Source organism: Salvelinus namaycush, chromosome 9, assembly GCF_016432855.1.
Source record: "Salvelinus namaycush isolate Seneca chromosome 9, SaNama_1.0, whole genome shotgun sequence".
Lineage (NCBI taxonomy): Eukaryota > Metazoa > Chordata > Actinopteri > Salmoniformes > Salmonidae > Salvelinus > Salvelinus namaycush.
Genome location: NC_052315.1, coordinates 31,848,429 through 31,860,864, shown reverse-complemented (window position 1 = coordinate 31,860,864; position 12,436 = coordinate 31,848,429). Strand labels below are relative to the sequence as shown.

The 12,436-nt window shown below is 39.8% G+C and overlaps 1 long non-coding RNA gene across 1 annotated transcript; it reads right to left on the bottom strand.

The window, feature by feature from the left end:
* Positions 1–2,860: 2,860 nt before the first annotated feature.
* LOC120053963 lies at positions 2,861–11,202 on the bottom strand. The gene is made up of 4 exons (XR_005477558.1): positions 10,929–11,202; positions 10,655–10,783; positions 4,225–4,606; positions 2,861–3,514 (listed from the first exon to the last, which is right to left on the bottom strand). It is a non-coding gene; the product is annotated as an uncharacterized LOC120053963 (long non-coding RNA).
* Between the last annotated feature and the right edge of the window lie 1,234 nt (positions 11,203–12,436).

Below are 12,436 nucleotides of genomic sequence, written 5' to 3'. Positions count from 1 at the left end.
TATAGGTCTAAGGCCGAGACAATAAGAAGACACAGTGTCAGAATAAATTCAACAACACCTTTGTTACATCACAAAACCGGAGAGCAACCTGTCCGGTGAAGTCCACAAAGCATATTATATGTAACAAACAGTTACATTACCTACAGCATGGTCAAGCTATTGAATGTTTCCAAACATTTTCGGACCACGAAACAACTATTGATTGAGAACAACAAGTCACAAAGAAAGGAGCTGCCTCCACCATTCCATCACCATTTCAACTTCAACATCATCAAATAACCTATGCTTAGTCTAATACAGTGACAACTAAAAAATACTAAAAACAATTTAGTCCAATCAACGTAAGCTAAATATGATGTTGCTCTCCATGGTTCTGATTTGTGTGTGTGTGCGTTCAAGTAGAAAAAACATGTTGATTCATCCTACTTGTAGAGAAACGCCAATGCCATCCTCCACATTTTTCATGTTTACGAAACGGTCTATAATTCTGTCATACAGTACAGGCTTTTTTGTTGTTGTCATAGGCTACCTGGCCCGAATGCTTGCTTGCTAGCCTAACTTCCTTTCATGGGCAACGTTAGCTAGTTAACATTAGCCTTCTACATCTAGCTATGTAGCTATTGAACTTCCCTCCTCTCAGTCCATGAGCACAATCTATGAATTTATGGTTCGATCAGAATCACCTTTATAATCATTGACCAGTATGGAGAATAAAGTCGAAATCCCTATCTCCATCCATGGCTAATTTAGGAAAGGGCAAATTTTATCTAGCCACCGGAGGACAACAACACAACGAGATGCCACAATTCAAGTTGTTTCTGTCAATTACTTATTTATCTTGAAGCGACGTGATGGGAGTGAAGCCAAATTCAAGCTGACACTTTTTTTGGTGTGCCAGGACCATTAACAGTTGAGCTCAGTCAGTTTAGCTCAACTCTGATTGGCAAAAAATTTCTTTGTCAATTTTTGGGGGAAGCCTGGCTTCCTTTGGCAGCCATAAATATACGCCACTGACAATACCCCATAATGACAAAGTAAAAACAGTTTTTAGAAATGTATGCAAATTTATTGAAAAATACTTTGTAGCAATTACAGCTGTTACAGCTGTCTTTACAGAGTCTTTTTGGGTAAGTCTCTAAGAGCTTTCCACACCTGGATTGTGCAACATTTGCCCATTATTCTTTTCAAAATTATTCAAGCTCTGTCAAATTGGTTGTTGATCATTGCTAGATAACCATTTTCAGGTCTTACCATAGATTTTCAAGCACATTTAAGTCAAAACTGTAGCTTGGGCTTGTGTTTTATATTATTGTTCTGCTGAAAGGTGAATTAATCTCCCAGTGTCTAGTGGAAAGCAGACTGAACCAGGTTTTTTTTATTTCCTGAAAAACTCCCCAGTCCTTAACGATTACAAGCATACCCATAACATGATGCAGACACCACCATGCTTGAAAATATGGAGAGTGGTACTCAGTAATATGTTGTATTGGATTTGCCCCAAACATAAAATGTTTGTATTCAGGCCAAAAAGTGAATTGCTTTGATACATTTTTTTGCAGTATTACTTTAGTGCCTTGTTGCAAACAGGATGCATGTTTTAGAACCATGCTCAAATGGATATTCAATGTCTGCTTTTCCTTCTTTGTGAACCTCCCTGGTCGTTCTGGTTGAAATGTACTGCTCGAATGAGAGACCTTACAGATAATTGTATGTGTGGGGTACAGAGATGAGGTAGCGATAAAAAAAATAATAATGTTAAACACTATTATTGCACACAGAGTGAGTCCATGCAACTTATTATGCTAAGTTTTACTCCTGAACTTATTTAGGCTTGCCATAATAATGGGGTTGAATACTTATTGACTCAAGACATTTCAGCTCTTCATTTTGTATGAATTTCTGAACATTTACATTTCTCAAATTGCTCTCTCTCAAGTCTTGGCACCTTTGGGTTTGGATTTCAGGGTGATGGGGGGCGGGCTTAAAGGCGGGTGTGTGTCTAGAAACCTTAGATTGGTAAATTTCACTGGAGTGAAGGACGAACTAACAAATTCCTGCCATTGGCCAGTCCAGTGTTGTGATTGGCTATTACGAGCTTTCTGTTTGCGATGCACTGCAGAGCCGTCTGTTTAGCGATTTGAGCCGAAAACCCAGCAGCTTGACAACCAAATTAATTGGGAAATTAATTCTAATACGTATACTATACCTTGAGTTGAGTAGACTTTACACTGAACAAAAAATACACGCAACATGTAAAGTGTTGGTCCCATGTTTACTGAGCTGAATTTTAAAAAATCCCAGACATTTTCCATACGCACAAAAAGTGTATTTCTCTCAAATTTTGGCACAAATGTGTTTATATCACTAATGGTGAGCATTTCTCCTTTGCCAAGATAATCCATCCACCTGACAGGTGTGGCATATGCTGGGTAGGGGGGTGCAGAGGTGTGTTTCTGTCTGTAATAAGCCCCGTTTGTGGGGGGAAATGCATTCTGATTGTCTGGGCCTGGCTCCCCAGTGGTTTGCACTGGCTGTCAAGCGGGTTGGCCTATGCCCTCCCATGGCTGCACCCTTGCCCAGTCATGTGAAATCCATAGATTAGGGCCTAAGGAATTTATTTAAATTGACTGATTTCCTTATATGAACTGTAACTCAGTAAAGTCTTTGTGGCATGTTGCATTTATATTTTTGTTCAGTATACTTGCTAAAGTTAGCTAGCTTATTTGTTAGCCAGCAACTTTTGTATGTAAAACAAAAAGCAGACAGTCAGCTCTAGCAAACACCATAAAACGAGTCCACTAATTGCAGGAAAGAGACAATATTTAGGGTATTAAGCCCAAGGACACACACACAGGGGATTTTTTATTATATGATGACAAAGGGTATAATCTGTTACCTGCTACAGTACATAACCAGTCCCAAATATTATAATGTAAACTCCAACTGACATGATAAACCAGCTAAACTCAGGTTAACATGTCAGAATAGCTTTGTTCGCCAAATACATTTGCATGTAGAGGAATTTGACTGTGAAATGGTGCTGCCACAATAAACAGAATATACAGAACAAAATATATATAGATGCAGAATTTCCACAGATCCACATACTGTATGTACACTATGAACACTATATGCTACATTATAAATTATGCATGTAAGAAATGTTCAGAGTACCAAGAGCAATGTGAAGTTCTGGAATGATAGTGCAGGGTGCATAGTCACTGAATGAATAGTGCAGAGTGAGAAGTCCATGGATGAGAGGATCATCATGGACTAGGTGACCGGTTAGTGAGGCCCACAGCACGGGGGAAGAAACTGTTCAGGTGGTGGGAGGTTTTGGTCGTGATTGACCTGAACCGTTTGCCAGAGGAGAGTCTCTGGAAGTGGAGGTGGGAAGGTTTGGCGATGATCTTTACTCCACGCTTCCTTTCCCTGGAGTCGTGCAGGACCTTGATGGAGGGCAGGTGGCAGCCAATAACCGTCTCAGCAGACTGGACTATCTGTAATAATGGAGCTGAGGATGGATTCGATGATGGTCGTTTAGAAATGAATCAGTACACACACACACCATTCAAAAGGAGGACTGAAGACAAAACAAAGTCATGCATTCACCAAACATTGCACTGAGGAAAACATTTGTTTTATAGCATTTTCTGATTGGGAACTACCATTATCTATCAATTACAGAATCTGAAATTATTTCAATTTGACATTTGCAGTTGTATTGAATACAGTCAGTAATACAGGAGAAAAATTGCATAGGGAGTCAGATCAGATGTTATAAGCAAGCCAGAGCCATCTGTGCAAAGAGCACAAGTAGAACAAAGATAAGTGCAAACAGAATAAACATATCATTCAACATAAGTTTCCACCTATAACAATGACGAGCGCTATCCCAATTAATCTCTGCTCAACTCCTCACTTCCTCTCTACTCACATCCTTGTCAAAACCCATTGGAGGAGATCTGAGGCGGGGAACCTTGGGTTGTCTCCTCCAACAGGGTTTTAGAAGAAGGCGTGATGGTCAGTCCTTGCATCCATAGCTCTGTTTATGAATTTGAGAGTGGTCAAATTTCTCCAGGCCCATTCCTCAGCTTTTTGCCAAAACGGGTAGGGAGTACGTTTTTTTATTGTTTCAACTGCTGACCGCCACTTTAAGAAACACATAAATCAGCATACAAGTATGTTTAAGCATACATGACTGTTGGGAGTGTGGTGACATACCTTTAGCTCTCAGGTGCAGCAGAGCTGACCACCCTCTGGCTGTTGTCCAGACAGCGGTAGCGCTGGAAAGTGCCTCAGGCACTGTTTGTGGCCATGTCACCTCCCTCAGAACCAGTAAAGATCTCCAGGTTCTTACAGTGGGGCATTAGCATAATCTTTAGAGAGTGCAGAACAATACAGGACATGGAATTACATTTAGTGTGGAGTCGAAGTCCCAACATAAAATCATTTTACGACCCATAGACATTGTTAAAAAGAAAACAACAGTAGGGCACTGGGGAAGGTGGAGCAACACATATGTTGTGTAGTAGTCCAGGGCGATGAAGTAGAAGCCTGACTCCACCTGGTCAAATGTGTTCTCTCTACACACACGACCTGTGTCCTGAGAACAAGTGAGAGAGAGGAAAATAAGATGTCAAAAACGTTATATTGGAGTTGAAATGTTTTAACATTTTAATGTTGCATTCAAGGTAACAGTCTATTTTAAGACTGCTGTGGCTGTATCAAGAGGCAACTGTGAATAATCATTTAGCCAAATAAGTGATAACACACGATGTGGGACTGAGCCGAGCTGTAGGGCAATTCCACAGTAACAGAGTGATGCTCACTTTAAAATGTATGTCAAACAAAAACAAATGATTTCAAAGTGAAACAAACCACACAACTCTATGCACAAGGACTACTTTGAACAACTTTTAATCATTGGTTTGTATGACATACATTTTAAAGTTAGAAATCTGAGTCTCAGCGTCACTCTTAATAATGTGGAATTGCCCTGTACCAATCCACGAAACTTGTCAGACCCCGTGGTTCAGTATTGAACAGCCTGCTGTCATTTCATGCCCAACCTACCTTGTGGAGAGCTATCCTCCTATAGGTTTTCAATTCACCCCTTACCTACACTTCTCATACTGTTTAGCAGTAGCTTTATGAGAATATAAAAAAATATCGTCATTTTCCCACCAAACTGACTTGTTGCAGATAAAGATCAGTGCGTGATGACGTAGTCCACACATAGTGCATACTTTTTCGCTAAAGTTTTCATGTACCAAATAAAAATCGAAAGTTCAATGCGTTTCCATCCCATTTTCAACTCTACTGATAGTTTTGTCACAAAAACTGTTGCGTTAAATGGAAAATGTGCCTACTCTGGTCTTGACACATGAACTCTAGCCAACAGCTGGCAGATAGGCCTACTCTGCGGGTATGTTAGTCTACATAATGAGATCATTATGGATAAGAACGAGAATATTTTTATTTGTTGTACGGCAGTCAAGCATCAATCATCATGTCACCAGAATAAGCCCCTTGACATTTATTGGAAAGGAGCGTCAAGCTCATACCGTGCACTTTCCCCACCTTGTGAAGTTACTCATCATTTATTTCATCTGTATTCTAACAAACTGCATGGTTTCCCAAGTCCTAGTGAGAGGACCACACACCAGGTCATTGTGTGACTCCAAGTTTACTTCAATATGATGGTTAATATATCAATATTTGCGCATACTGGTGTTTCCACAGCCATTTCTCGCATAATTAATTTTACAGACACAAAAAGATCCCAACATGTCTAACAAACAATGACTTTACTCGCATTAAAAACTGTGGATGGAAACATGGTTAATGACTGTCACCTACATTCAGTATAGAAAAACCTTTCTAACCAATAGAAAGCATCTGGTCATCATACTCTCTATGTGACAAATGTCCTATGCACAATGCCTTCATACAGCAAATTAGAGGAACTCAGTACCACTAATGATTAAGTTACGTGGGTGATTGGTGGATGTCATGGTAACCTGCAGGTAGTCCCCAGAGTGCTGTGCATAGAGGAGAGCCAAGGTAACCTACTTGGAACAGAATGGATCCTGTATCTTGTCAGCTGAGCAGAGAACAAATTTGTGACAGTAATTCTCTACTGAAAAACTATCTTATTTACCTTTTTATGATGGTCAGCCATCGTTTCATCTCTATGGCAAAACATCTGGTTAGAGAGCAGTCAAGCCGTGATTTGTCCAAAAACCAGACCAATTGCGTTTCGGTAGACTGCTACAGGCTATGTTCATTGGCTAGAATTTCCACTGGTTATAAAATTATAGTAAACAGTTGCGAGAGCAAAATGGATTTTGGAGTGCAAACTGAAAAATTGGTGTGAGACTAGGGCTGGGCGAAATGGCCAAAATATTATATAACGGTATTTTTTTTTTTTTTTAATAAGACGGTATGACGGTATTTTTTGCTTTTGAATAATAAAAGTTCTACATTTGCTTTATGAGTAGTGAGTGATCCTAAGGTGGCAACACATACATTGTAAGTGATTTCAATGAGCACTTTTATAACTTCAGCATTTCCTGCACTCAATTGCAGTGGTGGAAAAAGTCCCAAATTGTCATACTTGAGTATAAGTAAAGATACATTAATAGAAAATTACTCAACTAAAAGTGAAAGTCACCCAGTAAAATACTACTTGAGTAGAAGTCTAAAAGTATTTGGTTTTAAATATACTTAAGTATCAAAAGTAAATGTAATTGATAAAATGTACTTAAGTATCAAAAGTAAAAGTATAAAAAAGTCAAATTCCTTAAATTAAGAAAACCAGATGGCACCATTTTCTTTTTATTTACGGATAGCCAGGGGCACACTCCAACACTCACACATCATTTACAAACAAAGAATTTGTGTTTAGTGAGTCCTCCAGATAAGAGGTAGTAGATGACCAGGGATGTTCTCTTGATAAGTGTGTGAATTGGACCATTTTCCTGTCCTGCTAAGCATTCAAAATGTAATGAGTACTTATGTGTCAGGGAAAATGTATGGAGTAAAAAGTACAGTATTTTCTTTAGGAATGTAGTGAAGTAAAAGTAAAAGTTGCAAAAATAAAAAAGTAAAAAACAGATACCAAAAAAAAGACTTAAGTAGTACTTGAAAGTATTTTTACTTAAATACACCACTGCTCAATTGAGATCATTTCCACACTGCCATGTAGGGCTGCACGGTATGGGCAAATAATCTAGGACTTATTTTTAACCAAATGTTGCTATTGCGATTTGACTTGCGAATTAGAGCAAAACTGTTGGAATCATGGAAATAGAATGACTATTTTAATTCTATAGTTAGAATATAATAGTGGGCACCTTGAATACAGTGTTTGAGATGACAACAAATTAAAATGCCAGGGAGGAGTTATTGTGACAGGGTAAGAACTAAAGTGTTGATACGTGTTTCCTAGGGGACCCTATAAGCTTTGGCTACATTGCATGTTCTCTCTTAGCTACTTCATGTAGCTAACATATTCTTGCTTAGCATATTCCTCTTTGATTTAGAAGATACTGTTGCACAAACAACATGCTGATTTAGGTCTACACCATCACTGGTATTATCAGGCTGTAATAGCTAGCTAGGTTTGCTCTTACTCCGTACATTTATTAGCGGCTAACAAATAGCGTCTCACAAGATTTAGGGCAACTTGCTAAGGAAAGAAACATAAACTAATAGTGTCATTATAGAACGCTAGTGGACTTTTATTAAGAAGCAAAGTGAAAACAGCATTGTTATCAACATTGTTGCATGTGCTGCACTGACCATGCAGACTGAACGCAAGTGTCTCATGGTTGAGGCACATCAAATTCGCTCCTTGAGTGACAGGGGGCGTGGCTAGGTCTGTGTGGAAAGTGGCACGGAGAGAAAGAGCGGAGAGAGAAGACTCAAGTAGCGAACTATAAAAATGTACATTACACATGGCGTATCCCATTTAACAAACCAAACATTCAAATACTGGTATAGAAGGTAAAGTAAAAACCCAAACCGGTCACTGCATCAATACCGGTATATCATAAAATACAGTATACCGCCCAGCCCTATGTGAGACTGAGGGAGCAAAGACATCAGTGTGGGAGGGGGTAGGCATATTTAATTTCTGAGTCTTGACATATAGTAAGTATTTCTTCAGGCGAACAAAAGTCTCCGCTCTCAATTTAAATGCAGTTCTGCTCACTCAAAGTCACACTCACAAGCACTCAAGTTTAATTTGCGCGCACCACGCTGGTTTGCACTCTTGTCCTCTGCTCACTTGACTACATTTATTCTCTCTCTCGACTCAGTGTTTGCTCGCGCAATGATGTTTCATCTTGCTCGCGAGCGCCATCTTGCACTCGTTCGACATAGAACCATGCATGAGAGCACCAGCTGTTCCAGATAACTGTGTGATCACGCTCTCCGTAGCCGATGTGAGTAAAACCTGTAAACAACTTAACATTCACAAGGCCGTAGCGCCAGACGGATTTACCAGGACGCATACTCAGAGCATGCACTGACCAGCTGGCAATGTCTTCATTGACATTTTCAACCTCTCCTTGACCCAGTCTAAAATACCTACATTTCAAGCAGCACGCCCCCATTCACATCAACGAGGCTGTAATGGGGCGGGTCAAGACCTTCAAGTTCCTCTGTGTTCAAATCACTAACGACCTATCAAGTCCAAACACACCAACACAGTCGTGATGAGGGCACGACAACGCTTCTTCCCCCTCAGGAAGCTCCTCAAAAAGGTTTACAGTTGCACCATTGAGAGCATCTTGACTGGCTGCATCACCGCTTGGTATGGCAACTGCTTGGCATCCGACCGCAAGGCGCTACAGAGGGTAGTGTGTATTAATTAGGGCCGATTACAAGTTTTCATAACAAATCGGTAATCTGCCTTATTGGACACTGATTACATTGCAATCCACGAGGAAACTGCGTGGCCGGCTGACCACCTGTTACGCGAGTGCAGCATCAAAAGGACCTTGTGGCTGCAAGGAGCCAAGGTAAGTTGCTAGCTAGCATTAAACATATCTTATAAAAAAACAATCAATCTTCATATAATCACTAGTTAACTACACATGGTTGATGATATTACTAGGTTAACTAGCTTGTCCTGCGTTGCATATAATCAATGCGGTGCCTGTTAATTTATCATTGAATCACAACCTACTTAAATTTCACCAAACGGGTGATGATTTAACAAAAGCGCATTCGCGATAAATGCACAATCGTTGTACCCAACCATAAACATCAATGCCTTTCTTAAAATCAATACACAGAAGTATTTTTTTTTTTAAACCTGCATGTTTAGTTCAAATAAATGCATGTTTGCAGGCAATATTAACTAGGGAAATTGTGTCACTCTCTTGCGTTCTTTGCAAGCAGAGTCAGGGTATATGCAACAGTTTGGGCCGCCTGGCTCGTTGCGAACTGTGTGAAGACCATTTCTTCCAAACAAAGGCCGAAATTAATTTGCCAGAATTTTACATAATTATGACATAACATTGAAGGTTGTGCAATGTAACAGCAATATTTAGACTTAGGGTTGCCACCCGTTCGATAAAATACGGAATGGTTCCGTATTTCACTGAAAGAATAAACGTTTTGTTTTCGAAATGATAGTTTCCGGATTTGACCATATTAATGACCAAAGGTTCGTATTTCTGTGTTTATTATATTATAATTTAGTCTATGATTTGACAGAGCAGTCTGACTGAGCGGTGGTAGGCAGCAGCAGGCTCGTAAGCATTCATTCAAACAGCACTTTCCTGCGTTTGCCAGCAAATCTTCGCAATGCTTGAAGCACAGCGCTGTTTATGACTTCAAGCCTATCAACTCTCGAGATTAGGCTGGCAATACTAAAGTGCCAATAGTCAAAGTTATATGAAATACAAACCGTATAGAGAGAAATAGTCGACGTGTCATAATTCCTATAATAACTACAACCTAAAACTTCTTAACTGGGAATATTGAAGAACTGGGAATACTGAACCACCAGCTTTCATATGTTCTCATGTTCTGAGCAAGGAACTTAAACGTTAGCTTTTTTACATGGCACATATTGCACTTTTACTTTCTTCTCCAACACTGTGTTCTTGCATTATTTAAACCAAATTGAACATGTTTCATTATTTATTTGAGACTAAATAGATTTTATGTATAATATTAAGTTAAAATAAAAGTGCTCATTGAGCATTGTTGTAATTGTCATTACTACAAATATATATAAATATTCGGCCGATTAATCAGTATCGGCTTTTTTTGGTCCTCCAATAATCGGTCGACCTCTAGTAGTGTGTACAGCCGAGTACATCACTGGGGCCCAACTCCCTGCCATCCAGGACCTCTATACCAGGCGGTGTCAGAGGAAGGTCCTAAAAAGGGTCAAAGACTCTAGCCACCTAAATCATAGACTGTTCTCTCTGCTACCACATGGTAAGCGGTACCGGAGCGCCAAGTCTGGGACCAAAAGGTTCCTAAACAGCTTCTACCCACAAGCCATTAGACTGCTGAACATTTAATCAAATGCCTACCCAGACTATTTGCATTGATCCCCTTTTTTGTTGTTGTTGCACTGACTCTCTTCCACTGGTTCTATGCGCACGCATGCACGCACGCACACACTTACTTGTTGGGCAAGCCTGGGCAGGTTGTGGAAGGTTCCTGTTGGTGAATAATGTACCTCTGGCCTTCAGGGCTGTGGGGTGTAGCTGGAACGCCAGGCTTCTGAATAATCCTCCCCCACATCACCTCCAACCTGGAACACACAGATGAGGTAACTCCTTTTCTGTTTTTTTGTGATAGGTGTGTATGGAAAAACTGGTATGTGACAAATTCTGTCTCCCACTCTCCCTTGCCCTCCACTCCAAACTCTCTCTCTCTTCTTCTCCCCCTATCCTTACCACTCTTTCTTGGGTAGGTCTTCTCTTGGGACTGTCCTCAATGGCAGGACTGAAACCTGCAGCAGAGAGAGAGGGAGAAATGTTGGGAAACAAACTGCCACTCTAAAATTAGGAGTATTTACAAGAAACAAACAAACAAACAGACACACACACTTTATCTCCTTGGTTCTAGTTCAAAGTTAAATCATAAATCTAACTCTAAACACACAATCAGCTGGTCATAACAATGGAAATGACACATACGAATCTGAACATACTGCGCACACACACACATGCACACTTCTCGCTTCCCGTACAACCCTCTACTGCTGATGTTCCAACAAGTGTCCTCTGCTTGATTCAGGGTCATGTTAATAAATCTTCTTTGGGATAGGGGGGCGCTGTTTTCACTTTGTAAAAAATCGTTCCCAAATTAAACTGCCTCGTACTCAATTCTTGCTCGTACAATATGCATATTATTATTACTATTGGATAGAAAACACTCTCAAGTTTCTAAAACCGTTTGAATTATATCTGTTAGTAAAACAGAACTCATTTTGCAGCAAACTTCCTGTCAGGAAGTGAAAAATCTGAAATCGAGGCTCTGTTCCAGGGCCTTCCTATTCATTTGCTTGAAATCTAAAAATCTATGGATATACATGCACTTCATACGCCTTCCACTAGATGTCAAGAGGCAGTGAGAGGTGGAATGGGGTGTCTAGCTTGATCTGAGGTCGAACAAGAGCTCTTGGAATGACGTGACCACTATTTCCTTTGTTCAGCAAGGCGCGGGAAGGAACCCTGGATTGCGTTCTGAAAAGCTTTCGTTATAGACGGCTAATATCTCCGGCTTTGATTTTATTTGATACATGTGATAATATCATCGTAAAGTATGTTTTTTCAATATAGTTTTATCAGATTATTGAAAGTTTATCGGGAGTTTTGGCGGTTTCCGTTCTCTGCGTTTGGTGAAGATGGACAGCTTCGTGCCACTTGGCTAGCTTTGGTTGCTAATTCGACAGGAGAAAAGGACATTCTAAAACCAAACAACGATTGTTCTGGACAAAGGACCCCTTGTACAAGATTCTGATGGAAGCTCAGCAAAAGTAGGAACCATTTATGATGTTATTTCGTATTTCTGTGGAAAATGTTTAGTACTATTTTCCGCCCTCATTGCAGGCGCTATCTCGCTATAACGTAAGCTGTAAGTCGTACTAAAGTTATTTTTAGAATTCTAACACGGCGATTGCATTAAGAACTAGTGTATCTTTCATTTGCTGTACAACATGTATTTTTTAGTAAAGTTTATGATGAGTTCTTTGATTAGATTAGGTGAGTGTCAGAAATATATCCGGATAATTTTGTGCAGTTTGGCTACGTATTCACATTGTAAAACCACGATTTGTACCGCTAAATATGCACATTTTCGAACAAAACATATCTGTATTGTGTAATATGATGTTATAGGACTGTCATCTGATGAAGTTTGTCAAGGTTAGTGAATAAATTTATATCTTTTGCTGTTTTTT